Source organism: Lemur catta, chromosome 7 (genome assembly GCF_020740605.2).
Source record: "Lemur catta isolate mLemCat1 chromosome 7, mLemCat1.pri, whole genome shotgun sequence".
NCBI classification, from domain to species: domain Eukaryota; kingdom Metazoa; phylum Chordata; class Mammalia; order Primates; family Lemuridae; genus Lemur; species Lemur catta.
In genome coordinates, this window is record NC_059134.1 from 15,686,809 (window position 1) to 15,706,189 (window position 19,381).

The window sequence follows — 19,381 nt, forward strand, 5'->3', positions numbered from 1 at the left end:
GTAAGAGGTAAAACCTCCAGGTCTTGACCCCTTTTCCTCTCATGTTCTTGATTTCTGAAACCAAGAATAACCTGATCGGTTCAGTTGAAAAGAATGAGCCCAGGGATGCTAAGCAAGGGCATATGGTTGTGCCTGGCTTCAACAGTCAAATGCATGTATGACCTTTTACGGGGCTCTGATCTCCCATCCCTACAAAATCCTACCCGGTGGAGAATGGCTGCAGAAAATCACTCTATGGTGACAGAGTTCATTCTAGGGGGATTAACAAACCAGCCAGACCTCTAGCTCCCTCTCTTCCTCCTCTTCTTTAGGATCTACTCAGTCACCATGCTGGGGAACCTGGGCATGATCACCCTGATTCGTCTGAACTCTCAGCTTCATACCCCCATGTACTACTTCCTCAGACATTTGCCACTATTGGATCTCTGCTACTCTTCTGTCATTGCCCCTAAAATGCTGGTGAAATTTGCATCAGAAAATAACATCATCTCCTATGCAGGGTGCATGTCACAGCTCTACTTCTTCCTTCCTTTTGTCATTGCTGAATGTTACATGCTGATGATGATGGCCTACAACCGCTATGTCGCCATCTGCCGCCCTTTGCTTTACAACATCATGTCTCATCCCATCTGCTCCCTGCTGGTGGCCATGGCCTACACCATGGGGCTCACTGGCTCCACAGTAGAGACTGGCCTCATGTTAGAACAGCCCTACTGTGAGCTACTACATCAATCACCACTTCTGTGACATCTTCCCTCTCATGAAGCTCTTCCACTCTAGCACCTATGATGACAGTCTTCCTTTTCACTGGATTCAACATCATAGTCACCAGCATAACAGTCCTTGTTTCCTACTCTTTCATCCTCCATATCAGCACCACAGAGAGCAGGTCCAAAGCCCTCAGCACCTGCAGCTCCCACCTTGCAGCTGTGGGGATGTTCTATGGATCAACTGCATCATGTACTTAAAACTTTCCACGGCCAGTTCCCTAACCCAGGAGAAGATGGTCTCTGTTCTACACCACGGTAATCCCCATGCTGAACCCCCTGGTCTACAGCCTGAGGAACAGGAGGTAAAGGCTGCTGTGCAGAAAACACTGAGGAGACAGTTTTGTTGTGGATCAAATTATTTATCCATTTATCTTGTGTTAATAATCAACCCAATGGGACAGCAATATAGGAGAGAAGCCAAGCCCTCTGGAGGTTTACAAAACCACATGTGGGGTGAGAGGGCTTTTCCACAGGGCTTTCTTTCCAATTCCCTATTAGTCCTACTCTGAGGGATCCTCTCAGATGCATTCCAACCATTCCAAAGGGCGCCTTCTGACATTCTTCTACTGTCTCTCCATGTGAGGATAGTCCTCGTCTTCGAAACCATATGAGTGTCTGCTGTGATACCGCACTCATATCCCATGGCTTCCTGTAACTTGCTGTAGAAGAAGGAGACTTTGATAAGAGGTATAGAAGGTTTCTTTCCCTCCTCTATTCAGAGCACATACTCTTGGGAATCCAGGAGAAAGTTACCTTCTCAGTCCTCTCTCTGCCCTGGTTCTGTCCAGATGTTCCTTATTTATACTGACCCCAAACATCTCCAACCCCACTGCCCTAATCAGTCCTTCCTCTCCCTTCTTTCTCTCCCTTCCCTATTCCCCCAGCTCCTGTAATCAATCCCCACATTTCTGCACAGTATTTTCCAGGTTGTCCCTTCAAAAAAATTCCTTTAATAATGTTAAAGAAAAATTTATCCCAAACATGGAAAAACATAAATAGATGATTGATTCTTGGATAACAAGTTAGATCATTTTCCAAAATACCTGATTTACTCCAATCTGACACTCTTGGAGAATATCACAGGATATCTGACTAACAATTTACAACTGATAAAGGGGTAGACATTTTATAACCATACAAGGTGAAAATTTTGCATAAATTGATAAGTCATTATAATCTGTACAGCTTAATAGAGGAGTTAACCCGAAAGGGAATACAATTTTATTGCCCTGTAGGACATTAACCTATATCCAACATACAATCTTATTTCAGCATCCTTTTCCTAACTACCTACATGTATGTGTTTGTGACTTTACAGATACAAATATAAAACCTAAAATCATGTTTGTGTCCCCCCATCCTTCAAATGCTTTTAGAACCAGCTTCTTTGTTTTCCTGCTAGTTGCATCAATCAATGAAATATAATTTTGACATGTGCTAATAACAAGTAAATATTTAAGAGTTAAGATTTTTCAAATTAATAATAATATGTATAGTTAATATTTATTGGATGCTTAATATAAGCCAGATACTGTACTAAATGTTTAAATACTTTATCTTATTTAATTCTTAGTGAAATAGATTCTATTATTATACTAATTTTACAAATGAGAAAACTTAAATTTATAGAGATTGGCAACTTTCTAGAATTAACAGAAGTGACAGCCCCAGGAAGCAAATCCAAATTGTTTTACTCTAGTGACCAAATTCGTAGGTAGCCGATGATAATCCCTTTTCCTTGAGCTTTTAATTTCTCTATACGTTGACCTAATGGTTTGCCATAAACATGCATTTCAAATTTCAACGCTTCTTTAACAATAACTTCCTCAGGTCCCTCCTTCCATTGTCTTTCCCCATCTTCCTCCCTTTAAAGACAGCTTCTTCCATATGCTCAGTGAAAGTGTACACTTCACTGCACAGTCTTACATCCTACCCAAAAAATTAATATCCAACCCTAAGGATGTATTTCTACATGCTTCTGCCCCCCCTATCATCTTGACTCAGCAAGTTCAAACCCACAGGTCAACACTGATGTGGCCCACATTTAAAACAAGAGCTAACACTTGTACTACGCTGTACATTTTAAATCCAACACATGCAATTTTTTGATCAATGCTCACAATCCTGGAAGAGTGTATTATTTTCCTATTTTGCAAAACAGAAAACTGGGGCATACATAACTTCTGTCACTCCAGTGGGAGTCTTTTGCCTCCAAATGTCAAACTTCATTATCTTGCCAATATTCTACCCTGCCATATTTTCCCTATCTTTTTCAGAAGACTTTTGTTTATAAAAGAAAATTCTAGCAATGAGATTGAAACACTATGGAAAAAGACCAGGCCAGGGAGATAAAGTTTGTACCAAATGCAGGGAAATTTGGAGAAATTAATCAGGGGCCAGTGCTAAACATCTCTGGGACAGAGAGTACTATGAAGGGAAGCAGTCCTAGCTGAGTCTTGTATCTCTAATCCCACCCCAAACAACAAAATGAAAGCCCTGAATGCATTTTTTTAAATATCAAGCCAAATTCCATGTCAATTAAATGGGTAGCCTGGCCCCAAAGTACACCCCCTCCCCACCACCTCCCACACCTCAATGAGAGAACAACATAAAACCACAGGGATCCACCCACTCAGGGACAACCCAGGGAGAGCAGCCTAGTACCAGTCCCAGGTGAAGTTCAACGTCTGCATCCTCCACCAGCAAGGGCCCACTTAAGGGCAAACTTCCCTGTAATTACCAGTGTTCTGGCCCACAGCAGGGCAAGTTACAGTAGTCCCTTCTTATCTGCGGTTTCACTTTCAGTTACCCATAGTCAACTGAGGTCAGAAAGTAGGTGAGAACAGCACAGTAAGATATTTTGAGAAAGAGACCCCATTCAAATAACTTTTATCACTATATGTTGTTATAATTGTTCTATTTTATTTATTGTTGTTAATCTTTTGCTTTGCCTAATTTATAAATTAAACTTTGTCATATGTATGTATATATAGGCAAAAATGTAGTATATATAGGGTTCAGTACTATCTGTGATTTCAGGCCTCCCTGAATGTATTCCCTGCAGATAAGGGGGATTACTGTATTTAGAGAATTATCTTCTGCTCTTAGCACAAAAACTCCAAGCCTGTAACTGCAGACACTCTCTGCTCAGAGCCAGCTGCCTGAAAGTGTCGTGTCCTCACTCTGCCTCTCCTGGGCTTCCATCCTGGTGGCTCTGCATGCCGACACTCAGTAATATCACGTCTCTCGCGCATGCAGCTGCAGAACGCATGTTCTCAAGTGTTCTGCTCACTCACCACACAGGCCTCACCTCCAGGGGCTGAGCCTGGAGTGGCCCCTGGATCGGATGGTCATATTCACAGCCACAGGCTTCCCCTTGTTGCTGATGTCTCGATGTTGCTAGGGAGTTGCTGCCATGGTCCACATTTGAATTGTAACCCACAGTTTGAAAAGTCTTTGTCTGAAGCCTGCATTTTTGAAGACCAAAAAGGAAGAGACAAAAAAAAAATGTGAGAAGAACTAGCTTGAATTATCTTCATCTTCATAATTGTTCAATGGTGAAAAACCTAGAAATAAGATATTTTATCTTTAGGTTAGTTTTCATTACCTCGAAAAATATAATTTTAAATCACATGGGTCTTGTTATTTAGGGCATAATAATCTTTTCATGGCTCAGACCTTCAGAAGTTCTTAGGCAAGACAATTATCTCTCCGAGCTGCTTTCCACTCCCCATCTCCAAAGCTCTGACTAGATGTTCTCAGTGCCTGACACTGCCTGGTGCATAATGTGTGCTGGATAATTGTTACTTCTACTTTTTTTTCCATCTCCTTATGCACTTCATGCAAACCACTGTTATATGTATTATTTGGGGCTCTCAACTTGTTCAGCCACTATAAAATCCCTATTAAAGAGAAAGTGGCAGAGCACAGGGGATTCTTAGGACAGTGAAACTACTCTGTATGGACCTATAATAGTGGGTACGTGTCATTATAAGTTTGTCCAAACCCACAGAAAGTACAACACCCACAGGAGACCCTAACATAAACCATGGACTCTGGTGATAACGATGTGTCAGTGTAGGTTCATCAATCATGACAAATGCACCACTCTTGTGGGGGATGATGACAGCAGGGGAGGCTGTGCCTGTGCAGGGCAAAGGGGCAATTGTGAAATCTCTGAACCTCCCTCTCAATTTAGTTGTGACCTAAAACTGCTCTGAAAAAACGTAAACCTTAAAACAGAGAGAAAGAGAGAATGTGGAACCTCTGGGAGCTGGGAGACCTGCCTGCCCTCTTTTTTCTTGTGATGCTATTTGCTTGCTAAATTATCCACAGGGGGAGCCTCAATCCCACGTCACCTGTTTCATCACCATGAAATGGGGGAAAGCATCAGCTTCTCTAATTTTCCTTCTGGGAATTGACGATGGGAAAACTAAAATCAAATGCTTTCTCGCTGCTCCCACTTCTTTCCTTCAACACCACCCCCAACCTATACCCCTCTCTTCTATCTAGGCTCAAAACCCAGGTAATAAATCCTCTAAAAGATGTCACCTTTCCCAGGAAGTAGACATCAGCATCAAACTGCAGGAGCCCAGTGCTGAAAGGCAGGTTAGCAGATGCTGCTAGCTTCTGGCCTGTCTGATGCAGCAGCTGTTTGCAAAGAGAAGAACTTCCGAACCAGAAGCCTGAGTCAGCGCATTTGGTTGGCCCGATGCAAACAGGAGATGGTTGTCCCCATTTCTTCCATGGTGCAGCAGGACCGACCAGAAAACCTGGGCACAGGAGGGGGCGGACAGTGCTTGCCAAATGCAAAAATTTGGAAAGAGGTGAAGCGTGACACCCAGAGAACTCCTGGTTGGTTGTGTCCCAGCTCTCATTCTCCATTGCAGCAGAGAGCTGGCTGAGAAGAGTGTTCCCGTTCCAGGGCTTCCTGTCAGCAGTTCTTTCCCAGCAACTCCAGTAAGGGGCAGACTGCTGGAACTTCCCAGCTACCACAAACATGGGGAGACTCACCAATACAAGATGACAAGTCCCCAACCCCTGTGTTAGAATCTTCAGCCTCAAGATTCTTCTGCCATTAGACATTCCTTGTTTCATCTGAGTTTCTTCTACTCATGTTGCAATCTTTCTGCAAATGCTTGATGATCCTTGGGCGTTCTCTTGAAACTCAGAATATCCTTAGTTGATAGGCCATTCAGTGGGCATGGGGCACACGTGGAAACTAGAGGACTTCACTCTTGTGTGGTCCATGTGAACTATTTTTTGGGGAACACCAACTTTAGTATCTGTAGGTTTTTCTCCTAGGCTGGTCAGTTTCACCAGAAAGGAGACCCCTGTCTCCTAATTTAAGAGGTGGAGAGAAAGTGTCCTTAATAATGATGCTGCCAACATTCAGAGAGTTCAGTGGTGAACTCCAAAAATTGCACATAATCCCTGTCTTTTCAGTTCAGTCCCCCTGCCCATGGCTCTGTCTGGTCCAGGGCTCCTGTGGTTCAAAGTCTCCAAAGAGTAAACTTTAAGCATCCTGCCAGACTGGGGGAGGTACTCCCTAGCCTTTAGGGCAATCATTTTGGAAGTCTCATTTGGAAATCTATGGCCTTGATGCGTCAGTCATTTGTGCTGCGTTGGGAGGGGAAAACAACCCTCAGAGGCCTGCGTGCTGCTGGGAGGGCAGCAGGCACCAGGGCAAGGGACGGAGAATCTGCAGGTAGAAGTCGGCTCATCGGTCCAATATCTCCTCTACTCAGAGAATCCCTCCCAGTTTCACTTTTGAACGTGCTAAGATGTTAATATTATGAGAAAATGGCCTCCCTTTTAGCATAAAGGCTTTTTTACTCAATGCTTTTTCTACTCTCTTATGAGTTTCAGCAAGTGTAAAGCAATAGCCAAGGAAAGGCGTGAGACAAAAGTCATTATCTCTGTTCACTAGAGTATTAAATAAAACTCCTTTCTTTCATTCGCTCGTTTATTCATGGCAGCCATTTCTGGCCAGAGAGAACAGTTTGAAATTCAGAAAAACTTCTAGTTCAGCATGCATTAAAGTGCAAGATTAAAAGAAAATAAAAAGCGTAATTTGGTGCATGACTAAGCTGCCAGGAAAGGAAGTTCCTTGGGCAAGAGAGACAAGAAGGCAGGAATCATGTGAGAAAAGTAAGGCTGGAGCCTGCCCTTACCCCCGGGCACCTGCCAAGGCCACGTGTCCATACCTGAGGGACTAAGGGCAAAGCCTGGGCCCAAGCAGGCTTCGTCCCCAGTGAGTGAAGTAGAAAACACTGGCCCTAGCAGGGGCAGGGGCAGAATACAGCGCTGTTCAGCCATGACTCTAGAGGAAGCAGGCAATGCAAAACCATCCATCTCCTCGGGCAATTCCCAATCACAAGCCTGCACTGGGGTGTATTTGGGTGTGTTTACACATGTGGCCTGAAAGCCCCAAGCAAAAGTTTCCAACAGTTTAATAACAGTTTAATAACAGAAGAAATCAGACTGAATTTCTTCAATCAGGAAGTGAAATTCAGGCAGAAACTTGGAGGATCAGAAACTTGTCCTCCTATTTGGGGGAACCTTCCCTTCCGTGAGTCTTGGCTGAATCTCTGCATGATGGAAGCGGCCCCCACAGAACACATGACCCAGCCTCCGCTGCTCAGGCGCTTCCACTCAGGGCCATGCCTCTGGAGGAACTGAGAGTTCCTAACAGCGAAGGCAGAGGCGACACGTTGCAGTGACTGGCTCTGGTGTGTGGTGAGACTGGGGGTGCCGCCAGCAGTGCTCAGCTGCCTGTGGAGGTGGCGCTGGTCGCACCGCCAGCATCCCAACAGATAGTTTCTGCGGTGTGACTTGGCTGCTTCCAGCTGCCCACCTTCTCCTGAATCCTGCCTGTTCCCAAACCGAACTCCCTTCTTGCTGAAGTTAAGCAGTGCCAGATACAATTGTTTGTGCCTATGCATCATGCCTGGTTATAATAGAAGTTGGCCAGACAGAGGGCTGGGGAAGGCCGTGGGAAGACTGAGCACCCAGGCTGTGTGGACATAGCTCTTTCACACCCGTGATCTCTGGCACAACTGTCCACCATCACCTTAGCAGTGGACGACAGACTTCCTCTCGCTTCCCACGAAGAACTGTACTCTTGGTAGTGTTTTGGGGAAAAGAATGAAAAAAAAATCAGATTCTAAAGACTGCCATGCTCACACCTAAAATCCTTTGTGGGATTCTTAAGCCCTTTATCTTACAATGGCTATTTCCTTTCCTTTCTTTTTTTTTTTTTTTTTTCAAATGGACACACATATATTCTTGCACTCTGGGTAAAACATACAGAAAATGCAGAAATGTCAAGTGTCCAAATCAGTGTGTATCCAGCTCGAGATACAGAATATTTCCAACACACCAGAAGATTCCTTCATCCCCTTTCCTGTCACTACCCATGCCCCACCCCTAGAGAGATCCACTTCGTATCTTCTATAACTTTAAATTAGTTTTGCCTATTCTTGGTATAAACAGAGCCATTTAATACACAGTTTTTTCTGTCTGGCTCACTATGTCTATGAGATTCATCTACGTTGTGTGTTGCTGGGGTTTCATTCCTTTTTATTGCTGTATATTATGCTATTGTATAAATATATAATTTATTTAACCATCTGATGTTGATAACAATGTGCACTTCTTAAAAGAATAAGCCAAACTTTGATGATTCAGTGATGGTGGAAGAAACATAAATGAGGTTCACTTGTTATACAGATATATACTGAATATGTATATCAACTGAACCTTTTCTGGGAAGTTTTATAAAATAATAACCATCAATAAATCCCCCAGATTTGTTAATGCTTATTAACTCTACTGCCTAGTTATTAATTTAATGTTTAACTAACATAAATGTAGTTGACATTTAGATTTTAAGTGGTTGATGTTATGACAGGTCTATTTTTCATGGGCTGTTTTACAGAAGATGCATGTCTATTGAGGTCCTAGGAAATCAATACAGGAAGTAACTTACTATCTGTATTATAAAACTGGGGACCTGATTTTAATTGTAAAATAATTATTGTTTATTATATATGATGTATCATTCTGTTTTGTGACAGATTGTTGATCATATGTTAATATTTGACTTTAAATTTTGACTCAGAAACCATATCCCTTTATAACATTGTTACCATGGAAATACATGGTCAGGTTCATGATACCCTGAGGATGTACTGCTATGAGTCCTGAATGGTAAGTAGAAGCTGACCAGCAGAGGAGACAGCAGGTCATTCCAGGCAGTGGCATCAGTGAAAACAAAGACCAGAGTCCCAGTAAAGCCCTATGTTTTTGGAGAAAGGCAAGTGATATTAAGAGAGAAATTATTAGGTATATAAAAAAAGTGGATATTATACTATTGAGAGGGGAAGGGAATAATTAATCAGTCTCCTTTCAGCACTGTGAGGGGAGAGCTAATGGAGAACTAGGACAGAGAAACCAGCAGAAGGAGATCAGAAGATCAGCTTTTAATGTGGATAAATTTGACTGCAAGATGAAGCTTTAGATCTGCAACCACAATAGAATTCTCTAATTCCGCCTAACTCCACACAGAAATTTTGCAAACCCAAGTATAAGCAGAGCTAGAAAACTTCAGGCCTTTCCTACAAAAGGGGAGACAGCACATCATATGCTCAATTTGGTCTCTCAGTCCTAGCAGTCAGGAGCATGATACCCCCATGAGGAAGAATGAAAAAGAAAATGTGAGCAAAAAAATAATGATTCCTATTCTTTGTCTTCCTGGAGCATGGAAAGCTAGGTGACTAGTCAAGGAGAATCTGCTGTTAACCAAAGAAGATTAGCCAATTCACAGGAATTATTTGCACAACGATATATTTCCTCTTACGGACCAACATAGAAATATGTTTCTCGGCCGGGCGCGGTGGCTCACGCCTGTAATCCTAGCCCTCTGGGAGGCCGAGACAGGTGGATCGCTAGAGGTCAGGAGTTTGAGACCAGCCTGAGCGAGACCCCGTCTCTACTAAAAATAGAAATAAATGATCTGGACAACTAAAAATATATATAGAAAAAATTAGCTGGGCATGGTGGCGCATGCCTGTAGTCCCAGCTACCCGGGAGGCTGAGGCAGGAGGATTGCTTAAGCCCAGGAGTTTGAGGTTGCTGTGAGCTAGGCTGACGCCACAGCACTCACTCTAGCCCGGGCAACAGAGTGAGACTCTGTCTCAAAAAAAAAAAAAAAAAAAAAAATGTTTCCCATATACGTGCATAGATACATGCTAAAAACTTGTTCTCAAAGTTCCATAAATATAATTCAAATCTCTTTAATGCAAAATATTTAATGTTTTAAAGTCTCAAAGAAGTAACTAGAAAGTTTAAAAATACAGCTTCCCCTTAATACATTTGTTTTCTTGTGCTAATCAGTGATGTGCCCCACAATCTGGGAGCCCAGTATATCTGGGTACAATTTTTTGGATAAATAAACAAAATGTTTTTCAAATCAAGAACAATTCAGAGGCACCCTGCCCTATTTGGGAGCTGTATTAGGAGCCTGCTCTCCTGCACCCCACATAACTTTGAAAAGAGAAAGAGAAACACTGCTCTGAAGGTATTGACCAGCACTCCGGAGTTAGAATGAGATTCCCCAGTTTAGAGCTTGGGCCAGAAACTCTGCTCTGCCATTCTTTGCATGCACAAGCAGGGAAGAGAGATATATATGTAACTGCCGATCATAGTCTTCATCTTTCCTTTGTACTTCTGTCCTATGGCCTGGTGAAATAGGTAAGTATACCCAAGCCTGCTAGACAAAGGCTAGGAAAATTGATCTGGTTCACCAGCTGGTCCCTCTGGTGCAGTCCACAGGGCAGAGCAAACACACACAGTTTACAATGTTGCAGGTAGGATGTGGGAAAATCACAAGGGATACTACAGGACTAGTAAAGGAGGCACCATTGCTCCCTGTAGGCTGGAGTGGTAAGGAGAGCTGTGCGGGAGGGGCCCTGGGCATGGCTGTGACTCCTGGAGGAAGGATGCAGCCCACAGCACTCCCACGGGGAGAGGCCAGAGGAATAAATATGATGCTCTCTCTTTCCCTGCGTTGCTTGCTAAGACAGAGGGCAAGACAGTCTGCTAATGCAGTCCATATCTGCCAGACTCCCGGGGGACAGAGCAGGATGAGTAAGTGTTGAGAAAGCATTTGGATGGGCAAACAGAGGGTAATCAGCATAGATGGAAACACACCCCACAAACGAGGCCCAAATCGATAGGAAGAGTAAAATGATAAAATGTAAGCCACACAAATATCTTGGGCTCATGGGACAGGAGGGCTGGGAACAGCAATAAGACGTCCAGGTCCTCCAGGAGGGTAGGATCTGTTGCAAACTGCTAGTTTTTGTCAGAAATGGAATAGGGCTGGGCTAAGTGGGACAGAGTCCGTGGTTTCAGCTCTAAATGTCTGGGAAGAGCAAAAGCAGAGGAAGCCAGGATGCACTAACAGCAAAGCAGACCTCTTCCATTCCAAGGAGAGTAATTGATTCCAATGGGCAAAGCTACAGCTTTACCCAACACATGGAATCTAAAACTATAGATAAGCACACCCCAAATAGGAAAAGCTCAAGAGACAAATGGACAAGTCAGATGTGATACGGTTTTTGTGTGTGTGTTTTATTTTTCACTGTCACTGCAGTAACATAAAAATATGTCTGTCAGTTGGGAGGCGCACCACAAGCTGTCAGTGTTCCGTCCATATCCCCTTTCAAATTTTTATGCACACCAGCTTCAAATAAGCTTTCACAAAATTCAAACACCTGTACCTGCTTCTCTTTGCCAGAGAGCCTGCCTCAGGATGCTGGAGACTGGTTTGCCTATGCAGGAGATGCAAAAGCACCTAGAAATTTGCGTCCATTGCAAGCAGCCCAAAAATAATGACTGATTGGTGTGAAAGCATAAATACTCCAGCCCTCCTACCACTGACAAGGACAACTCCAACGTGTGAGCTAAACTAAATTTGGTGCTTCTAAACCATATATAACTGTGTGTGTGTGTGTGTGTGTGTGTGTGTACGTATACACACATGCATATATATATATATGCTTTTAAATGTATGATACATTTTTCAAAACTCAGACTTTGAACAGGTGCTTAAACAAAGCCTGAGCACCCTATTAAGGGCTCAGAAAAGCAAGGTGCCATCATCCCTGCAAAGATAGCATAAGATAACTGAAAAGTGAGAGCAGATTCCCAGCACCTTGAAGAATAATCCAGATTGATTGATTGCAGAATCCCTTTTCAACTCACTGGCCATGTAGCCCTCCTTTCCATAAATGATCAAGTGGCATTTCCAGTTCCTTCATCAGAAGGAACAGAAATTTATAATCCTTGATTTATAATTTCAACAGTGTTTTCATTATAATGTGTGGTTTATACTTGTGTATACAGTTCTCCTAGCAAATGGTGGGTTCAATCATTCTAAGAAAAATTTGGCCATCCCTATAAGTCCAAACTTAAAGTGCCCCTCCCCGAGTTTTGCTACACACAGATACCTGTTCTCTGAGGAACAGAAGTGACTGCTAGATAAAATTACGAAGAGGAGAGTTGACAGAAACATTTAAGTAGAATCTCCACTTGTTAAAAAACACTGCCCTAACAAAGCTAATTTCTGACTGTATGCACTATACTTCCTCCCTAGACCTGAGTCATATCAGGAAAGATTCTTCTCATTCAGGGACAGCGGAGGCTAAGAGTGGACTTAGGATGAACTAGCAGGATCAGAGAGCCGCCACTGTGGAGGACATGTGCCATTCACCTCCGTTTTGAAATGCTGTGTGTTCTCTTCAAATATGTTTAATATCATAGGTTCTGGAAATCAGATACGGCCTTTCTTTTAAAAACAATCTTCTCAACCTCCTGGAATCTTCATTCTTTCCTCCACTGAATAGTTACTAAGCATCTACTGTATGTCAGTTATTCCCCCAAGCAATGTTGAGATAACCAGACAGACACCTCAGATGCTGCCCTCAATGAATTTATATTCTTGCTCTGTTTGTCTGTATTTTCACCAATACCACACTGGTTTGAACAACATAGCTTTATCATAAGTCTTGAAATCAGGTGGTGTCAGTCTTCTGACTTTATTCTTCTTCTTCAGTATTGTGCCGGCTATTCTGAGCCTTTTTCCCTTTCTGTAGAAACTTTAGAATCTGTTTGCTGATACCCACAAAATAACTTGCTGGGATTTTGACTGGGATTGCAGTTAATCTATAAATCAAGTTGGGAAGAACTGATATCTTAACACTATTGAGTCTTCCTGTCCATAAACCTGGAATATCTCTCCATTTATTTAGATCTTTGTTTTCTTTCATTTGAGTTTTATACTTTTCCTCATAAAGATCTTGTACATATTTTGCTAGATGTACTCATAAGCATTTCTGTTGTTTGGGTGCTAATGTAAATGTTTTTGTGATTTTAATTTCAAATTCCATTTATTCATTGCTGGTATACATGAAAGCAATTAATTTTTTCATATATTTTATATTAACCTTGTATCCCGCAACCTGTTATAATCACTTACTGGTTCCATGGTCTTTTTTATGTCCATTCTTTGGGATTTCCTACATAGACAATCCTGTCAGCTGCAAACAAAGAAAGTTATATTTCTTCCTTCTCAACTTGTATGTCTTTTCGTTTCTGCTGTTATTGCATTGTCTAGGACTTCCAGTACAATGTTAAATGGCAGTGGTGAGAAGAGGCATCCTGTTTTCATTCTCATCTTAAGAGGAAAGCACCTAGTTTCCCACCAATAACTACAATGTTAGCAATAGGGGTTTTTCGTAGAGGTTCTTTATAACGACAAGAAAGTTTCCTTTTATTTCTAGTTTGCGAGGAAATTTTGTCATGAATTGGTGTGGGATTTTATCAAATGCTTTTTGTGCATCTGTTGATAAGATTATATACTTTTTCTTCTTTATCCTCTGGTTTTAAAGGGACATTTTTTACGATCCTATTTTTTTCTTCTTTTTAAAACTTTTTAGTTGTTGCCCTGGAGTTTGCAATATACATTTACAATTACTCTAAGTCTGCTTTCAAATAACATCATGTCATTTTATGGGTAGTCCAAGTACCTTATGGCAGAGTATTTCCAATTCCTCCCTTCGATCCCTTATAACATTGTTGTCATTCATTGCATCTATTCATAAGCTCTGGTTACCCACTATGTTGGTGCTATTATCATTTTAGCAATCATTTCTCTATTATATGAATTAAAAATTTTTAAAAAAGGCCTATTTGACCTTCATAGGAATATTTTACCTTCATATTCCTCCTCTAATGCCTTACCTTTTCATGTAGCTCTTAGTTTCTGATTTGTATCATTTCCTTCTCTTTAAAGAACTCCTGTAGTATTAATATTTCTTGCAAAACAGATCTATTTGCAACAGATTCTCTCGAGCTTTTTTTTTCTGATAACGTCTTTAACTCTACATTACTTATGAAGGATAATTTTGCTGGATACAAAGTCTAGGTTCGTGGGGTTTCTTCAAGACTTTAAATATGTCACTCCACTCTCTTCTTGCTTGCAATGGTTTCTGAATAGAAATTGATATAATTCTTATCCTTGTTCCTTTATAGATAAGATCTCGTATGTAAGATGAGTATTTTTCCTCTGGCTTCTTTCAAATTTTTCTTATTGTCTGGTTTTCTGCCATTTAAATATGATATGGCTAGGTGTAGACTTTTGGTAATTATCCTGCTCAGTGTTTGCTGAGGTTCTTGGATCTATGGTTTGGTGTTTTATTAATTTTGAAAAATTCTCAACTATTGTTATTTCAAATATTTCTTCTGTTCCTTTCTCTCTCTCTTCTCTTCTGGTATTTTCATTATGCATATGTCACACCTTTTATAACTGCCTCACAATTCTTGTGTGTTCTGTTCTACTTTTTCGGTTGTTTTCTCTTGCCATCTGGGTTTGGGAAATCTCTGTTTAGTGTATCTTTAAGACCACTGATTCTTTCCTCTACCATGCCCAGTCTACTGATAAGTCCGCCAAAGGCATTTTTTATTTTTGTTACAGTGGTTTGTTTTTTCCCCAGCATTTCCTTTTGATTCTTTCTTAGAGTTTTTATCACTCTGCTTACATTGTCCATCTGTTCTTGCCTGTTGTCCACTGTCTTCATTAGAGCTCTCAGCATACTAATCACTGCCATTTTAAATCCCCAGTCTGACAATTCCAACATCCTTGCTATATCTGAGTATGAATGCTTGTTTTCTCTCTTCAGACTTTATCTTGCCATTCAGCATACTTTGCTATTTTTTGTTGAAAACTAGACAGGATGCATTGGGCAATAGGAACTGAGGCAAATAAAACTTTAGTGTAAGGTTTTAGTGTGTGGTTTAATGTGAGGTTTTATGTTTAGCTGGCCAGGAGTTATGCTGTATTTACTGTAGCTGTAGGTATTTAAGGCTTCAGTTGCCTCTAGTGTCCTTTTTGTCTCCCCTGTTATCTTGGGGTTCCCATAGAAACTCTATTAAGTAGAGTCTGGGCCTTGCAGCTCTTTCAGCTCTAACCCCGTTACTGATGTGATGGTAAGGTATAGGGAGGCGAAACATTCTATGTTGCGATGATTAGGTCTCAGTCTTTCAATGTGCCTATTCCCTGGGGCTATGACCTTCATAAGTGATCTTTATACCCCATAGGTGAGACAGGAAGTCTGAGGGAACAGGAAGGGTCTGGAGTTGTGTATTTCCCTCCCCCAACATTGTTTATATTGTGATACAGTAGTTTTCTGGGAGGTCAAGCAGAGAACAGAAAGCCCTGAGAGTACTTCAAATGGCGCCATTTCCCTTCCCTCTGTCCAAAGCTGGGGAAATTTTCCCTGATCTTCACTATGAGAACCTGGCCGGGCTCCCAAAGGTAAAACTCCCAAAAAACTCCCTTAGGGTTCTCCCTAAGACTAGGACCCTGGGAGTTTTTACCTTTCACGCTACTCCACACTCAGCCTCCAGCGATTCATCAATTACCACTTAAGTGTAATGTGTGTTTGTATGTATTAGCCAGCAGCTTGCGCTCCAGGTAGGCTGTGAATCTGTTCTCACTGCTTTCTCTTTTCAAGGAGTCAGCTTGTCCTGTGACCTCAATTTTGTAATGGATCTAAGAAGAGTAGTTGATTTTCTGTTTGTTTAGCTTTTTACTTGTTGTGAGGATAAGAGTGATAACTTCTAGGCCCTTTATCTCTTAGAGCTGAAACCAAGTCCTATCTTTTTAAATAGATAAATAATTTAATATATAAATGTATAAGTGTTTGTTGAATTGAAAATGTTCACTACTCTGGCACGTTAAGCACTCAAAGTCTCTTACCCCAACACAGCAACAGCCAAACAGAGATACAGGTAGTCAAACCAGGGGGTGGAGACAGAAAATCAGGAGGAACCAAAATGTTGCCAGAGCCAAAATGACCATGGCTGGCTTCTTGCCTCCTCTGTTCTCCACTCTCCTCTTCCTTCCTGTTCAACCTTCTCCCATGCCTCTTCTACCTTCGATTCTTCTTCTTCTTGCCCAGTAATGTCCTGTGCTCCCTCCTCTTTAAACCATTTCTTTTGGAAGTGTTATCCCTAAGTGCCCTTTTACAGAACTTTAAAACAACAGAAGGTCTCTAGATATATAAATAGATAAATAATAGATAGATGTAAATAAATAGAAATAGCTATAGAAACATGCTTGTGTATGCCTATATTATTTCTGGGAATAGTTGCATCTAGGAGGAAGAACATAAACATGAGAGAATTGAAGTGAAAGGAAGACTTGTTTTACTACGTACTTTTTTTGTAGTGTTTAATTTTTTACCATGCACATGTATTCTCAAGGAAAAAAATATTACTTTTTAAATGAAAGTTGTTAATCACAACCTGCCTGAGTCTAAGTATTGCCATCTACAAAAGAAAAAAAAAAAGCTTCATCAAATACCATATTCAACAGTGAAAGTCTCAATGCTCTCATGCAAAGGTCAGAAACGAGACAAGGATACCCATTATTCTCATCTCTATTCATCATTGTACTGGAGGTCTTATTACAATAAAGAAAATAAAAGAAATAAAAGGTATAAAGATCACTCAGGAAGAATCAACCCTGCCTTTATTTGCAGATGACATGACTGTGTACACAGAAATACAAATAAATAAGAATTCCTATTTCATCTTTTGTCAATTTTAGTAATAATTAGAATAAGTGAAATTAGCAAAGTTGCTGATACAAAGTCAACATACAAAAATCGACTGTATTTCTACATACTAGTAATAAATAAGTAAAAATTAAATTTTAAAAATCCATTTAAAATAGAATAAAAGGTATCAAATTCTTAGGAATAAATGTAATTCCACTTCAAAACAAGACAAGAATGTCTGTTTTTATTACTGTTATTCACTACTATACTGGTAGAAAATAGCACTTTGGCTCCAAGCCAACTTTTCTCCAACTAGTCTCACAATAATATTGTCACTTGATCTTCAAGCAGGCCCACACAAATATAGCCAATACAATTTAGACAGGAGAGAGGTTCTTTTCAAAAAATGATACTGAGCCAATTTAAGATCTTCATAAAAAAATAAGCCTCACCTTATACCATACATAACTGATTTGAAATTGATCAATAATCTAAATATTAAAGGAAAAACCATAAGATTTTCAAAAGAAAACATAAAAATAACATTGTGATTACATAGTAGGAAGAGTTTAAACAGGACAAAGCACTAACAGTAAAAGAAGAATTTGATAAATTGAATTTCATTAAAATTAAAACATCTGTTACCAGGACATCACTGACAGCAATCATGTGAACGGGCAAGCCACAGACTGAGCAAAGATAACTGTAATGTCTATGTCTGAAAAAGGACTAATATCCAGACTATATTTTTTAAAATTCAAATCAATAGGAGACAGTCTAACAGCACTATTTTTAAATGGACAAAAGACTTTAATAGGCACTTCACAAATGGTGATATCCAAATAGCTAATGAACATTTAAGAAGTGTCCAACATCATTATTTATTAGAAAATGTAAAAAACAAAAGACTAAAGCAATATTGTACAACATACTGAATGGAGTAGTTAAAATCAAAAATATTGAAAATAATGTGTTCATAAGGATGATGAGCATTCTTTTCTGTAAATTGTTAACAGGAGCGCAAATCAATTTAAATATTTTAGAAGGCAATTTGGTAATATTTAGAAGCCTAAACATATGCCTAACCTCTGATGCAGTAAATCCATGTCTAGGTACATATCCAAGAGAAATGTGTATATTTCAAATAAAACACATGTTCAAGAATGTTTATAGCAACTTTATTAGTAATAAACAGAACCTGAAAATAAGCCAAATATCCATTAAGAGGATAACTGATAAGTAAATTGCTTTATATTCACACAATGGAATACTAAACAGCAATAATCAAGAACAATGTTATGGATGAAGCTCACATGACACTCTATATTGAGTGAAGAAGCCAGATATTAAAAAGTAAATACACTATTTAACACTTACATGAAGCTCTAGACTGAGCAAAATAAATCTGTGAAGATAAAAATAAGAATAGTGAATATTTCCAGGAAGAGAATGGGGAGTAGTATTTATTGGGAAAAAGTAGGCAGGAATACTCTAAAATGATGAAAATCTTCTACATCTTGGTCTAGGTGGTAGTTAGTATGTAACCGTAGCCTTATGGATGTGAAAAAAATTCATTCAATGTTTAATATGTGTGGACTTTGCTATATAAACTTACACTTCAGTTCAAAAGGGTGGGTGTTTATATTGTACTGCTTCTCCGCCACCCCCACTGTACCCTCAATCCGCAAGTGTCCTGAATTCAGTGATCTTTCCCTCTTCTGTATTATAGAAAGCACAAGCCTCCCCATATTGTCATTGCTTTTATTACATTCTGATTGAACAGAAATATTGTGAAAGAAAAAAACTAAACATTTATCCAAAGTTTCCTTTTTCTAATAGAAGAGAACTTTCCTAAGAAAAGTTCAGAAGTTAAAGTATCTTCCAACTAGTTCATGTGTCATTGCTTCTGAAAGAACTGTTATCGCTAGTAATGTGTTCAGACCAAAAAATTGTTCTTCTGATTCTGTCTATAAAGCTGTACCTCCATTTACCCAATACTATGAATATCTGACCTCGCCTGAGACCACCATCCATTTCCCTTATGCCCTACTATTAGAAGATCACAGATACATGCGATGCCTTAAGATATAATGTCAATGCCACCCCTAATAACTAGTTGTTGTTATGGCTCTAATGGCTCGCTGACATCCAAAGTTACCTATTAGTACTAAAGTACTAATTCAGACCTGTGAAATAAGGCTCTCAATTTTATCTCCTTTAGTCTGTAAATAAAAAATGAAGCTTGTATTCAGCATCTTTAACTCCCTTGAATCTGTATATCTTTCTCTTAGAAGCTTTGCACACCATCTCAATGGGTACCACACTTGATTCTATGAGGAACCTAACATAGTTCCTTCCCACTCACACACCCCAAAATTTGTAATATACTTCTCTTTTCTTTTTATCAATATCAAATCAATGAAATTTTTCACCTCCAACACTCTTGCAAAAATTATATTCTAAAAATTAACCCTTGAAAAGTTGGGT

At 40.1% G+C, this 19,381-nt stretch overlaps 1 pseudogene; it reads left to right on the forward strand.

Moving 5' to 3' along the window:
• Positions 1-204: 204 nt before the first annotated feature.
• LOC123641956 lies at positions 205-1,279 on the forward strand (annotated as a pseudogene).
• The last annotated feature ends 18,102 nt before the right edge of the window (positions 1,280-19,381 follow it).